This window comes from Rhinatrema bivittatum, chromosome 7, assembly GCF_901001135.1.
Source record: "Rhinatrema bivittatum chromosome 7, aRhiBiv1.1, whole genome shotgun sequence".
In the NCBI taxonomy this organism is placed as follows: domain Eukaryota; kingdom Metazoa; phylum Chordata; class Amphibia; order Gymnophiona; family Rhinatrematidae; genus Rhinatrema; species Rhinatrema bivittatum.
In genome coordinates, this window is record NC_042621.1 from 221737080 (window position 1) to 221754835 (window position 17756).

The following is a 17756-nucleotide window of genomic DNA, read 5'->3' on the forward strand; positions in this document are numbered from 1 at the left end:
CCCTAAACATCAATACACCTCCTATGAGGAAAACCAGAACAAGCCAAGCTGTTATAGATCCCTACACAGAAACTACAAGCTTGCAGAATACCTTTACCTGGGTCACACACACAGAACACAGATAGACCATCACCAAATACAGAATAAAGTGACCATCAATTTAATGATTTTGTTTTCCCATTGTTGCACTGCATACACTCAGTCTGGCTTCTTGCTGTTTCCAATTCAGTTTTTGTCTCCACATTTCTATTTATACATTTCTCAAGTAATATAAAATAATAATTCTAAAACTAGAATAATAAATATAAAACAGCTGATAAATAGAATAATATCTGATCATTAAAAACTTACAAAATTATTTTAAAAATTCCCTAAACACCAATAAAATATTTCAAACAGCAGACAAATCACATAATACCCAATAATTAAAATGGCAGTCAATCAAGAAAGATAAACTTAAAAAGCCACCTTTACTTACCCTCACTGGCAACTATCCTACTCCTTTCCCTTGTAGGCCTCAGCACACACCAGAAGCAGCAATGGCTGGTGAAGCTCTGTTCTGACGTTCCTCTTCCTTAGGGTCCATGACTTGTCTGTCTCACACACACATACACACTTTCTGACACACACACACCAGTCACCTCCCTAACCAATCTTTCTCTCACACATACACACCAGTCACACCCGACTGATCTCATTCACTCATATACACCAGTCGCCTACCTTACCAATCTCTCTCACACACACACCAGTCACCTCCCTAAGCATACTCTTGCTTTCACACATTTTTTTTTCTTACACACACAGTGTCAATCACACACATTCTCTCACATACTTACACACATGCAGGCACTCTCTGTCTCTCTCACTCACCCCCACCCCACATGGCAGCTATTGTACAAGGCAGCTGGTATTCTGCTATTAAAGCAGTTGTGACAAGTTGAGAACTGCAGCAGGGGTGACTCCTCCGGCCCCGCAGCGGTAAGAAAGCAGCACTCAGCTGTTTGCCTGTGCTGTGATCATCGCAGCACAGAGTAGTCAGCTGAGAATGTGGCCGCGGGGATTTCCTGCCATGTGGCTATTTGGGAAATCCGTCGAGTAGCCATGATGTGCAAGGGCTGCGGGAGTCAGTGACCGTCTCTCTATGTGGGCCATTGTTGGTTGCACGGGTGAGTGACTTGCCAAGAGCAGAAAGGCCGCGATTCTAGCTACAGGAGCCAGGGGAAGTTCACGTGGTACGGAGGGTGCAGGAAGGAGGGGCTGAGAATAGCGGCTGTAAGCTGTGGATGTGCAGAGCCTCGGGAAGCCAATGACAGGCTCCCCACAGTATGAAGAGGCTGCGTTTTGATCGGCAGGAGCCAGTTGATCGCAGCCTGAAGAGAGGCAGGAAGTGTTCCCGAGGGGAAGGGCTGCAGCGGCCATGAGTCTCTGAGCCTAGTGCTACTACAATGAGAGAGAAGAACTGCAGAAAGCATTGGGGGGGGGGGGGGGTGGCTTACGATTTAGGCCCTAAACCTGCTGACATCAGCGGGACCATAAAAAAAAAAAAAAAAAAGTTAAACGCCGCAGACCCGAGGCAGCTAATCGACGGATTTCTCAATCAGCTGAGCGGCAGGAAATTGCCACGACCACATTCTCAGCTGACTGTACTGCATCGCAATGATCGCAGCACAGACAAACAGCTGATTGCTACCTTTTACCGGGGGGGGGGGGGAGACTTGGGACATTAATTTGACAGCGGCAGCATGGCCCTTTCTTCTTCCCGCGTGCCTGGTAAATATCATTTCCTCTTCCGGGCTGTAGGGGCGGGACAAAGAAAAGGCCATGCTGCCGTTGCTGGCTTCCACAAACACTGCTGCCGTTCCACTCTGAGCTTGAAGGTGCCGATAGCACGGGCAGGAACAGCAGCAGTGTTAGTTGAAGAACTGTGCGCGTCTCTCTGGGGTGAGTAGAGGGAGGGAAGAGCGGGAGACCAGGAAGTGCGCGACACACCTGCCGGTGCTTGGCGACACACTGGTGTGCCGCGACACACCGGTTGAGAACCGCTGGTCTAGTCTATTGAAGAAATACCGGATATCAGTGTACATAAAGTTTTATAGTCCTCTGTTGGTTGATAATGATTTAGATAAGAGCTTGATTGATTTTTAATGAGAAAGTGTCTCTTACCTAAAAATCAAGGGTGGAGCTAGGGCTGGATGGGTGGGAAAGTCACTAGAATTAACTCCCTCTTGCTTGTTAATCTCAGACACACACAAATTCTAAACAATATATCCCACTATTTCACCTCTCTCCAAACGTTTTAAGTCCTAAGATTTCCCAAAGTTATACTTACCAATCCTCTTCACTACCATTAAGTTGATCTTCACTCAAAGGATTGAAAGGTTTGAGTTTCACGTGCCATTAGGTGCAAACTTCTGGACCTTCTCTACTGCAAAGGATGTGGGGTCTCTGGAAGCTGGGGCTGTAGAGTTCAAAGCTTGGATCGCTCGCTGTGACCTCTGGAGTCCTCTCCCAGGGGATGCTGGGAGCAGTATGCAGATGAGCCTTCCGGTCCTCTTCTACTACTTTAAGGATACCCATTGAATCTCAGATTTCCTTTCTCTTTTTTTTTTATATTTAGTGTTTATTGATGTCAGCAACAACACGAAACATGTAATATTACTCAAGCACAACAGCACCAGGTATAAACAACAATGGTGAGAGGATAGAACAAGCACAAAATTAAATATAGTAATGCTAACACGTTTTAGCACAGCAATAAGAACCCCCCACCCCACCTCAGTCTGAGCAATGCAGTCAGTACCTCAAGGCAAGATGGAATATATTAACACATACTTCAATTTGCTAAATGTCAGGTTAATACTCCAAAAGAGACAAGGAGAAAAAGAAAATGAGTTAAAATAACTTAAAAGCACAGCAATGAGAGGATACCCTAAGTCCCTTCAATTGTAGATGTCTACCATCGAAGGAAAGGCTCCCAAATCCACACATATGAAGCAACCGCATCTTTCCTAACAGTCATAAGATAAGTCCAATAGTGAATATTCAAAGCTGGCAAAGTAGCAATGTTGGAATTGGAACAGTCACACTCTTCCAATGGGCTGCTATTTCCTGTCGAGCTCCACGGAGTACATTATTCACTAATGACCTCTTAGCTACAGTCCAGGCAGATGGATACTGGGAGAGAGTCAAAAGGAATATTATCAGCAGTCAATTCAGAAAGTACTGATGCTATCAAAGGCAACAGCTTGAGACAGGACCACCAAATGTGATAGAAGGACCCACCCATCCCACACAATCACCAGCATTGATCAGAATAGCCAGAGTAAATCTTACTTAGTTTGTAGTTAGTCTCTACAATATTAGCAAAGACAGAGCTTTTAGCAATAGAAAGAGAGAAAATAGCCACTGCTATTTACTTGCATCAGTAGCGTGGGATATGCTTAGTTTTTTGGGTTCTTGCCAGCTACTTGTAGCCCAGATTGGCCACTGTTGGAAACAGGATGCTGGGCTTGATGGACCCTTGGTCTGACCCATTTTGACAATTTTTTATGTTCTTAGGCTTCCCACTGCTTCACTGACCAGGTGTGCCCCCAATCAGTTTCCCAAATCAACATATGTTTAAATGAAGGATGCTGTTTGGGAAATAGCAAAGCGTACAATTTAGAGATCAAAGCCCTGCGATAGTGTGTTGAAGACAAATCTTAAAGTCAGATAAGGCCTGAGATACCTGACTCCGAAGCACTGTACTAGAAAAACAATGTGACAGAGAAAATGATAATATTCAGAATCTGGCAAGATTTCCTTAAACAATCCTCCTGTGAAGCAATGTTTAGATATTTATTTATTTATTTGCTTTTATATACCGACATTCATTGGGATATATCACATCGGTTTATGTTAACGTGGAGAATAGTAAGACTAACGTGTCTTATTATTTTTACATGGTAATGGAGGCAAATCAGCAGTTAATATAATTACATTTTAACAGAGAAGAACATTGTAAAGAATTAACTCAACAATTCAACAAGACAATAACTATAGTTACATTAGGAGGTAGGCATCTAAAAAATTATTACATTGGAAAAATAAGTATATAGGAGACATAGGGCTTATTGTGGTATGCGGACATGCAAAAAGGCTAAGTAGGATTGTAACATTTTCATTTTATCATGAGATTGGGATGGGGAGGGGTGGGTTAGGCCTGTGGGCTGGTAGGCTTTTTGGAATAACCAGGTTTTTAGATTTTTTTTTTTGAAAGACTGGATGGAGGTCTCCAATCTGAGTTGTGCAGGGAGTGTGTTCCATAATGAAGGGACTGCTATTGACATGGCACATTCTCTGGTTGTGGTGAGGTGTGCTTGTTTTGCGGAGGGTATGTTTAGCACGTCGGTGTTCTTGGATCTGAGGTTTCTTTGGCTGTCATGGTGGTGGAGGGCATCTTTTAGCCATTCTGTATTTTTGTGTATGGATTTGTGTAGTAGGGTTAGGGCTTTGTATTGGATTCTATGGGTTATTGGAGCCAGTGAAAGTCTTTGAGGATGGGTGTGATGTGGGAGGAACGACTGATGTTAGGGCTCTGGCTGCTGCATTTTGGAGTAGTTGCAGGGGTTTGAGGGTGGATGAAGGGAGCCCGAGGAGGAGGGAGTTGCAGTAGTCCAGTTTGGAGAATAAGAGGGATTAAGAACATAAGAACATAAGAAATTGCCATGCTGGGTCAGACCAAGGGTCCATCAAGCCCAGCATCCTGTTTCCAACAGAGGCCAAACCAGGCCACAAGAACCTGGCAATTACCCAAACACTAAGAAGATCCCATGCCACTGATGCAATAAATAGCAGTGGCTATTACCTATAAACCTTTTTTGAGCCCAGCTACACTAACTGCACTAACCACATCCTCGGGCAACAAATTCCAGAGCTTTATTGTGCGTTGAGTGAAAAAGAATTTTCTCAGATTAGTCTTAAATGTGCTACTTGCTAACTTCATGGAAGGCCCCCTAGTCCTTCTATTATTCGAAAGTGTAAATAACCGATTCACATCTACTCGTTCAAGACCTCTCATGATCTTAAAGACCTCTATCATATCCCCCCTCAGCCGTCTCTTCTCCAAGCTGAACAGCCCTAACCTAGTCAGCCTTTCCTCATAGGGGAACTGTTCCATCCCCTTTATCATTTTGGTTGCCCTTCTCTGTACCTTCTCCATCGCATCTATATCTCTTTTGAGATGCGGCGACCAGAAATGTACACAGTATTCAAAGTGCGGTTTCACCATGGAGCGATATAGAGGCATTATGACATTTTCCGTTTTATTAACCATTCCCTTCCTAATAATTCCTAACATTCTGTTTGCTTTTTTGACTGCTGCAGCACACTGAGCCGACGATTTTAAAGTATTATTCACTATGATGCCTAGATCTTTTTCCTGGGTGGTAGCTCCTAATATGGAACCTAACATCGTGTATCTACAGCAAGGGTTATTTTTCCCTATATGCAACATCTTGCACTTGTCCACATTAAATTTCATCTGCCATTTGGATGCCCAATCTTCCGGTCTTGCAAGGTCCTCCTGTAATGTATCACAATCTGCTTGTGATTTAACTAATCTGAATAATTTTGTATCATCCGCAAATTTGATAACCTCACTCATTGTATTCCTTTCCAGATCATTATATATAATCATGGGATAGGAGGCAGGGTCCTATTGTGGATTGCAAACTGGTTAAAAGAGAAAACAGAGTAGGGTTAAATGGTACATTTTCCCAGTAGAGAAAGATGAAGAGTGGCGTACCCCAGGGATCTGTTCTGGGAACACTGCTTTTTAATATATTTATAAACGACTAGAAATGGGAACAAGTAATGAGGTGATCAAATTTGCTGATGACACAATTATTCAATGTTGTTAAATCACAAGACTGTGAGAAATTGCAAGAAATTGCTCTAGAGAGATGGAACGTGTGTGTGTGAGAGAGAGAGAGATGGGCAGAGGGAGCCTGTGTGAGGGGCAGTACTAAGAATGGGGTCAAACTCTGGGAGTGGCGATAGAGTGGAAGGGGTTGAGCCTAGAAGTAGAGGGGAGAGATACTGACAGGTGGGGGAGTTGGGGCCTGAAAGGGCAAAGTGACCAGGGGAGTAGGGAGAGAGAGTGGAAAGAACTCTCTTACAAAACAGTCTCCCAGTCTTGCAAAACTGGGAGACTGGGCATGCAAATAAAATTTAATGTGGACAAGGGTAAAGTGATGCACTTAGGGGAAAGTAACCCAAATTATAGCTACACAATGCAGGGTTCCATATTAGGAGTCACCATTCAGGAAAAGATTCTAGGCATCATCGTTGATAATGCATTGAAATCTTCTGCTCAATGTGCAGGAGCAGCCAAGAAAGCAAATAGAATGCTAGGGATTATCAGGAAAGGAATGGAGAATAAAACAGACTATCATAATGCCTCCATGATGCATCCTCATCTTGGGTACTGTGTGCAGTACTAGTCACCACATCTCAGAAAAGATATAGCAGAATTAGAAATGGTACAGAGAAGGGCGACCAAAATGATAAAGGGGCTGAAATGGTTAACCTATGAGGAAAGGCTGAAGAGGTTAGGACTCTTGAGCTTGGGGAAGAGACAAGTGAGGGGTGATATGATAGAGGTTTATTAAAGTAATGTAGTCTTGATTGGCTATTAATCAATTATACTTAGGGATTAGCCACTGCTATTAATTGCATCAGTAGCATGGATTCTTCTTAGTGTTTGGGTAATTGCCAGGTTCTTGTGGCCTGGTTTTTGGCCTCTGTTGGAAACAGGATGCTGGGCTTGATGGACCCTTGGTCTGTCCCAGCATGGCAATTTCTTATGTTCTTATGATTGAAGAGGAGGGGCTTGAGTTTCTTCAGGACTTGTAGCTTGAAGTAGCCCTCTTTTATTGTTGCGTTGATATGTTTTTTTAGGTTGAGCTCGGAGTCCAATGTAATACCTAGGTCTTTTACTTCGTTAATGCATCGGCTGAGTGGTTGGGTGGGCGTGGGATCTTGGATGTTCTTTGTGGGGGGCTTATTTGTTATGTATAGTATTTCTGTTTTTGTGTGATTGAGTGTGAGGGATAACTGCATAAGTAGATTTTTTATTTGGGCTGAGTAGGTTTCCCACAACAGTTGGGTGTGTTGTAAGTTTTCTTTCATGGGGAGTAGTATCTGGACATGATCTGCATAGACGAAGTAGTGGAGGATCAGGCTGGAGAGGAGTTTACAGAGGGGGAGCGTGTATATATTAAATAGGGTGGAGGAGAGGGAGGAACTTTGTGGGACGCCATGGGGGAGTAGATATCATACTTCGACAACAAGAGCTTAAATCCCTCTTACTAGCCAATGCTGTAGAGTCTTACACTGCAAGAAAAGAACTCAGGGTTTTATTTCAATTACTTTCTGATTCCAAAGAAGACAAGTGGTTTTTGACCATCTTAGACTTAAGGAATCTCAACAAAAACCTAAAGAAGGAAAAATCCAGTATGAAGTCTGCCCCTCTTAGAGAACTGGCTTTGCTTCCTAGACCTAAAAGATTCTTACATAAAAATCTTAATTAATGATTCAGAAAAACTCTGTTTCATCATAGCAAAACATTACTACCAATACCATGTTTTCCCATTTGGCTTCTCTGCAGCATCCAGAGTTTTCACAAAATGGCTTGCAGTTGTTGCTGCTTCCTTAAAGAATTTTTTGTTTTCCCATACCTGGATTGATTGGCTAATATCTGGCCATTTCTTCCGGAAAATCATGAATCATTTATTTATTTACAATAATTTATATTGTGCCTATTGCCAGGGCCTGTTCTAGGTGGATTCCAATAAAATTAAATTTACAATAATCATACTTCAGTCCCTAGGATTACAATCATTCATCAAAAATCTGACATGTCATCTCATGTACTTGACTTCATAGGGCCCACCTGAACACAACCCAGGGAAAAGTGCTTCTGTTTCAAAGAACAGACAAAGTATTAAAACTAATCCTATGGATCAGAGACAAAGGACATGTCTCTACCCTCCTTTTCATGAAGATATTAGGTTGCATGTGGCTAAAATCCATTTCACCCCTTTCGCACATTTTCACAGAAGACAAGTTTAGTGGGAGCTGAACCTTCAACAGAATCAACAACTTCAACTGTTGTCAGACAAAGTGAGAATGTCCAATGTTCTCATCAAATCTCTGACATGATGGTTAGATCATACAAATCTTTTAAAAGATCAAATTTTCCACCAATCCCAATTTCAAGAAATTCTGATGACAGATGCTTCCAATCAAGATTGGGAAGTTCAGCTGAGAAATTTCTCCTCTCAAGGAGTGTGGTCACTAAAACAGAAGGTCTTTCATATCAACCACCTATAATTGAAAGAAATCTTCAGTGCTCTTAAAGTGTATATTTTATGGTGGAATCTAGGCCTTTTCTTTGCATTTCCCCCCCAAGTCTGAGCACTGATCAAAAACTAAGGAAGGAGGACAAATGATTTTAATAGCCCCATTTTAACATCATCAACTGTGGTTTCCCGGCTCCAAAGCCTAGCTATTTGTGTGGAAATTTTGCAGATAGTTAATTAGAGGATGTGAAGACAAATGTACATGAAAGGTTGAGGGATAGTTGAAATGAGAAGAACTCAGAACTCAAAGACCCAGCTGCAAGGTAATTTCCCCTATAACTAAGATTAGGTTAGAAGCAGAACGCTCCTTCATCTCTGTGTCTAGAAGTCAAAGGGATAACATTTTATTGCTCTTTGTGCCTTGTGCTTAACCTACTGAGATCTCACAGAGAGAAACAGGAGATGAGATTGAAAGTGCATTCTTCTGGCCTGAATCGGCAACAGTATCTTCTCCCATCAGACTGGAGAATCTGCTGAATATAACAGATTGAGTTTATATTTACTGCTAAGTTAGGCTTCATTTTCTAACCCTGTTATATATGCAGTGAAATAAGAACATAAGAAATTGCAATGCTGGGTCAGACCCAAGGGTCCATCAAGCCCAGCATCCTGTTTCCAACAGAGGCCAAACCAGGCCACAAGAACCTGGCAATTACCCAAACACTAAGAAGATCCCATGCCACTGATGCAATTAATAGCAGTGGCTATTCCCTAAGTAAATTTCATTAATAGCCGTTAATGGACTTCTCCTCCAAGAACTTATCCAAACCTTTTTTGAACCCAGCTACACTGTACTAACCACATCCTCGGGCAACAAATTCCAGAGCTTTATTGTGCATTGAGTGAAAAAGAATTTTCTCAGATTAGTCTTAAATGTGCTACTTGCTAACTACATGGAATGCTCCCTAGTCCTTCTATTATTTGAAAGTGTAAATAACCGATTCACATCTACTCGTTCAAGACCTCTCATGATCTTAAAGACCTCTATCATATCCCCCCTCAGCCATCTTTTCTCCAAGTTGAACAGCCCTAACCCCTTCAGCCTTTTTTCATAGGGGAGCTGTTCCATCCCCTTTATCATTTTGGTTGCCCTTCTTTGTATTATAGATACTGTTTTATTTAGTGAAGGAATTTGTATGTTACAGAATGAGATGCAGGATGTGAAAATGCTTATGTGAATTTTGCCTAAGAAAGACATGGAGAGAGAGAGACTCTAAATTTAGTGATATGAAGCTGCTTTAGTTATTGGATGGATGGTGCAGGAATGCAGATACATCAGATCATAGTCATGTTGAAAAAGGGTTTAAAGTATGTGAAAAATAGAGAATAGTACTGTGTTCAAAGAAATAGAAATTCAAACTTTAACATTATCATTCCCTGTACTTCTAGCCCTACTGCAGCATGTTATAGGAGCCAATGCTGAAAGACAATGGTTCACTGGGTAGGTTTCCTTGCCTGTTTGTCATCAGAATGAATCTTTTTTCCACAAGCCCTGATGCAAGCACAGAGACACAAAAGACTGCTGCCCATTTTGTGTCCATCTTAGGATTGTTTGGGACTGTTACTAAGGTTACGATTATTGCATGGTGTGAATGCAAATTTTTGGGAGGGGTTTGGGTGAGATTAATTAAAATGAGAGGCAATATCGCACCATGCAATAGCATGCCTTATGGTATCGTGTGGTTTTAATGCCGGAAATAACTACACCTTTTTTCCTGGCGTTAAGCTGTGTAATATGCCCTAACGCAATTTGTGTTAAACATTACAAATTACTTTTGAGAGAGAGAGAGACTATTTAAAGGCCTTCATAGTATTCAACTATATGCTTATAGGAGGACCAGCTAATAGCTTAATGTGAGGTGCTGGTGGTGATATAGGATTTAGGGGCCAGTTTTACATGCAGAGTGAGATGTACAAACTGCACAGTTCTTCTAGGTGAAGATTTGACATCATTTGGAGTGAGGAAAGTATCACAAAGATGAGATTTCTACAATGTTCTCTCACCCTAGCTTGATGGACTCTAAAACAGGTTACTATCAAGCTAGGGTGAGAGAACATTGTAGAAATCTCATCTTTGTGATACTTTCCTCACTTCAAATGATGTCAGATCTTCACTGAAGTGTACTGTGCAGTTCGTAAGTTTCACTCTGCATGTAAAACTGGTCCCTAGACCCTACACCAACACCTCACCTTGAGCTATTAGCTGGTCCTCCTATAGAGATATAAATAGTTGACTACTAGGAGGGCCTTATAAATAGTCTCTCTCTCTCTCTCCCCCCTTCATGAGCTGCGATACTATCTATGTGAAGTGCTATACGGTAATTCTAAACATAGTATATATTTTATTTTGGCCGGTATATAAAAATGTTTAAATAAATAAATAGTAATGACGGCAGAAAAAGACCAATATGGTCCATCTAGTCTGCCCAGCAAGCTTCCCAAGGTAGTTATTGCTGCTCCATGCAGGTTACCCCCATGTTTCTGTGAAGGGTAGTAACTGCTGCCATCCTCTAGCTTTTAGGGATCCACAGTGTTTATCCCATGCCCCTTTGAAATCCTTCACAGTTTTAGTCTTCACCACTTCCTCTGGAAGGGCATTCCAGGCACCCACCACCCTCTCAGTGAAGAAATATTTCCTGACATTGGTTCTAAGTCTTCCTCCCTGAGTTTCAAATCGTGACCCCTAGTTCTACTAAATTGTATCCAATGGAAAAGGTTTGTCGACGACCATGGATCATTAAAACCTTTCAAGTATCTGAAGGTCTGTATCATATCACCCCTGCTCCTCCTCTCCTCCAGGTTATACATATTCAGGTTCTTCAACCTCTCCTCAAAAGTCATTCGATGGAGACCACCCACCAGTTTGGTCGCCTTTCTTTGGACCGCCTCCATCCTGACTCTGTCTCACCTTCTCCCCGTTGCTGCTTGCTTCACCCAGCGCGGCTGGAGCCGCGGACTTTGTTGCAGTTCGCGGCCGGAGCCGCGGACTTTCTTGCAGTTCGCGGCCGGAGGCCACCCGTGTCGCCTGCCTTCATTGTGGCCCAAGCCGCGGACTTTCTCCCTCTTGCGGCACGGAGCTGCCACCGACGTCTGTGTGATCTTCGTGGCACAGAGGCCGCATCCCCGGGCTCGAGTGGTGGCTGGAGCTGCCCCCAGGGCTTCCTGCAGCGGCTGGAGCCGCTACCGTCTTCGGGGCCTGCCTCTAGGCCCAGCCCTGCGTCTGCGTGTGAAGATGTTGGTGCAGGCCGCTGTCCGCGGTCCTGCACAAGCTCCTGCTTCCTTCCTTAGGCGCCAGTGGGTGCCTCTCTACAGGATTTAAAGGGCCAGACACAGGATGTGTGCTGGCCCCACCTAGAAGTGGACTTCCTGCTCCAGCCCTATATAGGGATGCTCCGTCTCTTCAGTCTTCGCCTTGCATCAGAGTTACTTTACTCTGGAGGCTTCTGCCTGCCAGAGCTCCGTCAGGTCTTCTATCTGCTTCATGGAGTTCCTCGTCGCGTCTGTTCCTCTTCATGCCATGTCTTCGTGCCTGAGGTCTTCGTCCAGGTATCCTGGTGTCTCATCTTGATCCTCCGCTTCCTGATGTCCCAGGTTCCTTGGTGTCCTGCCCCTCGGTGTTTGCTTCAGCGCTCCTGAGCCTTCTGATACCTGTCAGACCCGACTCCCTCGGATGACATCTTTCCCGAGCGTGGAGTGGCCTGCAGGTGGACTGGTGTCCTGTGCTCCTAAGCCGTCATGTCCTGCCAGCCTTTGTGGTGCTTCGGGCGACATCTGGCTCCATCGTCTGAGTACCACCTCGACTGGATTCTTCCCTGCGCTTGTCCCGTTCTCAGCGTGGTCCGTGACCAGCCTCCTCGGGCTGTGTAGGGCGCGCAGTGGGACAGGGTGGTCTGCGACCAGTCCCACGGGTGGACTGTGTAGGGCGCCCTGAGAGACAGTGCCAATCTCCTTACGCCCAGCTTCTCGTCTCGTCTGGACTTCAAGTTCCTCGTCTCGTCCCGGATGCCATTGCATCAGTCTTGGTATCATGTTAATGTCTTGCTCCTGATGTCGTCGCATCGACCCTGGTCCAGGATGCCGTTGCATCGACCGTTGGTCCGTGATGTCTTCGCATCAGCCTTGGTGTCATATCTTCAGCTACCTTATTTATTTATTTATTTATTTATTGTTTTTGTTATACCGAGTTTCATGATAGGCATCACATCAACCCGGTTTACAAATAACAAGGAGTGTAAAGCATAACGTAACGTAAAAAAACAATATTTTCAATAAGAACCTTGAACTTTAAATACAGTGAATCAGAAAAAGGGAGAGGGAAAGTTACAAAAAACAAGGAAAATAAACTTGGGATGGAAGGGGAGAAATTGAACAGCACAATATTTACATTTCAGCCTATTGATACATTAGAATAGCAAGTGAAAAAAATAAGACTATGAAACGGTACATAGGTAATCAAATGAATAAATATGACACAGTTGTGAATGGTAATAGTATGATAAATATTCAGCAGGAATTAGTGAGAGAGGGTTTGAGGTTGGTTGATTCGTGTTTACATTCCATTATTGCATACGAGTTAGTGCTAGTGAGAGGAGGTTTTATTCAAGGCTTGGAAATGCTTTTTTGAAAAGCCAAGTTTTTAGTCTTTTCCTAAATGTTAAAGAGCATGGCTCTTGTCTCAAATCAGGTGGGATCGAGTTCCAGAGAGCTGGACCTGCTGATGAGAAGGCTCTGAAACTCAAGGATTTATGTTGGTAGGTTTTGGCCTTTGGAATTTGGAGTGACTCTTTGTAGTGTTCCCTGATAGGCCTGGCGGAGGTGAATTTTTTAAGTGGTATTTGTAGGTCGAGTTGCGTGTGTTGGTTGATAGTTTTGTAAATGATGTTAATGGTTTTGTACATGATTCTATAGTGGATCGGAAGCCAATGGAGGTTTTTGAGAATAGGTGAAATGTGGTCAATTTTCCTGGAATTTGTAAGGACTCTGGCTGCAGAGTTCTGAACCATTTGTAAAGGTTTGGTGTAAGAAGCTGGGAGGCCTAATAGTAATGAGTTGCAATAATCTAGTTTGGAAAAGATTATTGCTTGCAAGATTGTTCTGAAGTCCTGAGTGTGAAACAGCGGTTTTATTCTTTTCAGGATATGTAATTTGTAGAAGCAATCTTTGGTGGTTTGGTTAATGAATGTTTTGAGGTTGAGACGATTGTCTAGGATGGCTCCTAAGTCTCTTACGTGGGTTGTTTGAAGGAGTGTGGGTGGTTTAGGAAGTGTGTTATTGTTTTCCGGTGATATGAGCAGGAATTCTGTTTTCGAAGCATTGAGTACAAGGTTTAGACTGTTGAGGAGAAGTTTAATTTCTAATAGGCAACTGTCCCAGTATTCCATTGTTTTTGAGATTGATTCTTTTATAGGGATTACGATCTGTACGTCGTCTGCAAAAAGGAAATGTTTCAGGCTTAATTTTGTAAGTAGTTGGCAGAGTGGTAGCAGGTAGACATTGAAAAGGGTGGGTGAAAGTGATGATCCTTGCGGCACTCCTCTATTAGAAGGGTGGTATTGGGATTCTTTATTATGAATTTTGACTCTGTATCCTCTGTTTTCTAGAAATGTTTTGAACCAGTTTAGTGTGGCACCTGTTAAACCAATGTTTGCCAGCTGTTTTAGAAGAAGGGTGTGGTTGACGGTGTCAAAGGCCGCCGAGAAGTCAAGGAGGATTAGTAAATATGCTTGGCCTTTATCAATACCAGAGAGTAGGTAGTCCATGAGTGAAATTAGTAGTGTTTCGGAGCTTGCGGCTTTGCGAAAACCATATTAGTTTGGGGACAGAATACTGTGGTCCTCTAGGTAGTTGGATAGTTGGGTGTTTACCAGTTTTTCCATGATTTTAGCTATAAATGGTAGGTTGGAAATAGGGCGGAAGTTGTTGGGATCACATGCATTTAGATTTGGTTTTTTTTAGCAGTGGCTTGATTGAGGCAGTTTTTAGGTCATCTGGGTAGATGCCATGTGATAAGGAGCAGTTTATAATATCTGCTAGGGTTTTTGCTATTGTGTCCGGGATAAGAAGAAGCATTTTGGTAGGGATTTGATCAAATGGGTGTGATGACGGTTTCATTCTTTTTAATACATTTTGTATCTCTGTGATTGTGATGGGTTCAAAGGCATTAAGCTGGAATTCTTTATTTTGGGGAAGATATGTGTTATCTGGAGACGTAGTGTTTGGAATCAGCTGATTAAGGAGATCCGATATTTTTTTGTTAAAATGAAGAGCCAATTCGTCTGCTTTAGTCTGGGCTTGTTCGGGTGGTATATCTGGAGTGATAGGTTTAGTGAGGCTGGAAACGAAGGCGAATAGAGCTTTTGAGTCAAAGCTGAGATGATGAACCTTTCGGGCATAGTAGTCTCTTTTGATTTTCAACGTGGTACTTTTGTAAAGATGGAGTGATCGTTTGTAATCAGATAGTGAGGCTGGTGAAGGGGCTTTGCGCCATTTTCTTTCTTTTTGCCGAAGTAATTGTTTGAGTTTTCGTAGTTCATCATTATACCAGGGATGTCGTTTGGATGTATTAGCAGACCTTGTTTTGGTTGTCAGTGGGCAGAGAGTGTTTGCTATAGATTTTGTTATTTTGGACCAGGATTGGAGTCATGTCTTGTGACTTGGTGTCATGTCTTGTGCCAGCCCTCGTCTCTGATGCCGTCCGCATCAGCCTTGGTGTCATGTCTTCGTCTGCGATGCCATAGCATTGACCTTGGTGTCATGTCTTCATGTCAAGGCCCGTCTGCCCTCATCCTCAGGCCAGGCCTGCTGCTCCATGCCAATCCAAGCGGCAGGTCCGAAAGGGCTCGGAATGGTTGGAGGACCATTCACATTCCAACATCATCCTGTTGTTGGCCTTGGGAGCTTGCCGACCTGGCGGAGGGTAAGACGTCTGCCATGGTGGAACACGCCGTCAACCCTCGGTTCGGTCCTGGATCCATCTGGGGTCGGGCTGAGGCCCAAGGGCACACTAAAACATCCCGTTTCGTGACATGAAGATGTTGAACAGAACTGGTCCCAACACCGATCCCTGTGGCACTTCACTTAACACCATTCTCTCTTCAGAGTAGGTTCCATTTGCCATCACCCGTTGTTTTCTATCCGTCAACTGGTTTGTAATCCATGCCAGCACCTTGGAGCTGACTCCCAAGCTTCTCGTTTTGTTGATGAGTCTTCTGTGTGGGACCATATCAAAAGCTTTACCAAAATCCAAGTAAATTACATCGAGCACTCTTCCCTAATCCAGTTCTCTAGTCACCCAATCAAAGAAATCAATTAGATTCATCTGACAGGACCTTCCCCTGGTGAATCCATGCTGCTTCTGATCGAGCAACTCACCGGATTGTAGATAGTTCACTATCCTTTCCTTCAGCAGAGTCTCCATTATTTTTCCCACCACCGAGGTAATGCTAACTAGCCTGTAGTTTCCAGCCTCTTCTCTACTCCCACTCTTGTGAAGCAGGACCACCACCACTCTTCTCCAGTCACTAGGCACTACACCCTTTTCCAAAAATCTATTGAACAGGTCACACAGTGGACCTACCAGCACATCTCTGAGTTCCCTCAGTATTCTGGGGTGAACCTCATCAGGCCCCATGGCTTTGTCCACTTTGTTTTCTTAGCTCTTCCCATACATTATCTTCCATAAATGGAGTTTCATCTACTCCACTCCCTTCTACAGTCTTGATAACAAGTGACTGTCCTTCTCCAGAGTCTTCATTAGTGAACACTGAACTGAAGTATTTGTTTAATATTTCTACTAATTCATCATCTCTCTCCACCCATTGATTCTTATCCCCTTTCAATTTCACTATACCACTATGTACCTTTCTCTGATATATCTGAAAAATGTTTTGTCACCTCACTTTATCTCCTTGGCAATCCTTTCCTCTGCCTGACTTTTTGTTTTCTTGATTACTTTTTTCATCTCCCTCAGTTTCGCCAGTTCTATGTTTTGGGATTCTTTATATTTCATAAAAGCTGCTTGTTTTGCTTTTATTACATCAGCCACCTCCTTTGTGAACCAGATTGGATTCTTATTTCTCTTTCTTTCATTTACTTTTCTAACACATAGATTTGTTGCTTTTGTAATTGCTCCTTTTAGTTTGGCCTACTGTTGTTTGACCTCTCCCATTTTCTCCCAGTCTTCAAGTTCTACCTCCAGATATTTCCCTATTACCCTAAAAACGCCACTTTCTCACAACGCAGGCGTTATGCATGCAATATTATGGCATTTTGATGAATCTAGGGGTTAGTGCCATAGCAGCATACCATGAGAATTTAGAAGGTGTTCCTATTTCCTACTAGCCTATAGTTGCCAAATTTATGAAAGGTCTCTCACATCTGAAACCTCTAAAAAAAAAAAAAAAAAGGTCCTCTGTACCTTGGCACCCAAATGTAGTCCTCACTCAGCTCCTGAAACCACCATTTGAATCTCTGGCAATGGCAAAACTAAAATTATTTTCTTGGAAAGCTTTATTTTTAATAGCAGTCACTTCTCAATGAATAAGTGAATTACAAGTGCTAGTTTCATACTCTCCTTATATTCAGTTTTTTCACAACAAAGTAGTTTTAAAAACTCATCCTAAATTTCTCCCAAAAGTGGCAGGCTCTTCATACATTGTACTACAGAAGAGATCTACTTTTCTATTTGCAAAGGATTCAGTCTCACAGAAAGTCCTCACAGAAGTTCATTTTTTTCCAGTCAAACCATGGGTTTTCATTTTAAAAGAAAACCCTTTCTACTTGAATCTCTGATTGCATCACTTGCTGCTATAATCAATCAGAACTACATCATCACAGTTAAATAAGGTAAATGCCTATCAAGTACGGGCTACAACAACTTGTAGCCCTAACAGATGCACTCAAGAACAAGTTCTTGAGTGCATCTGATTCCATAGAAGATATCTGCAAAGCTGCTACATGGACTTCTATCCATATCTGCTCATTACTATCTAGAAACTGCTTTGCAGCATGACAGCAGCTTTGGAAGGAAGTTCATTTAAGCGTATTTAATTAATTCCTTCAATTCTACCCTCCATCCTCAGGCAATGTGGTTTGGTTACGGAGATCTATTTCTGACATGCAAAAATAACAAAGTAATCATATGCAACCCTCATCTTGGGAGTCCTCATTTATGTGACTGATGATATTCTGCTTGTCTATGGACAAAGCTAGGTTGCCTACCTCTAACAAGATTTCTTCATAGGCAGGAAGATAAATCAGCACACAATCTCTCTCACCTCCACTTTAGAGTTGAAGCTTGGCTTGCAACCAAAGACTGATGATACTCTTACAGCAGGCAGCTGTGCAGGAAGT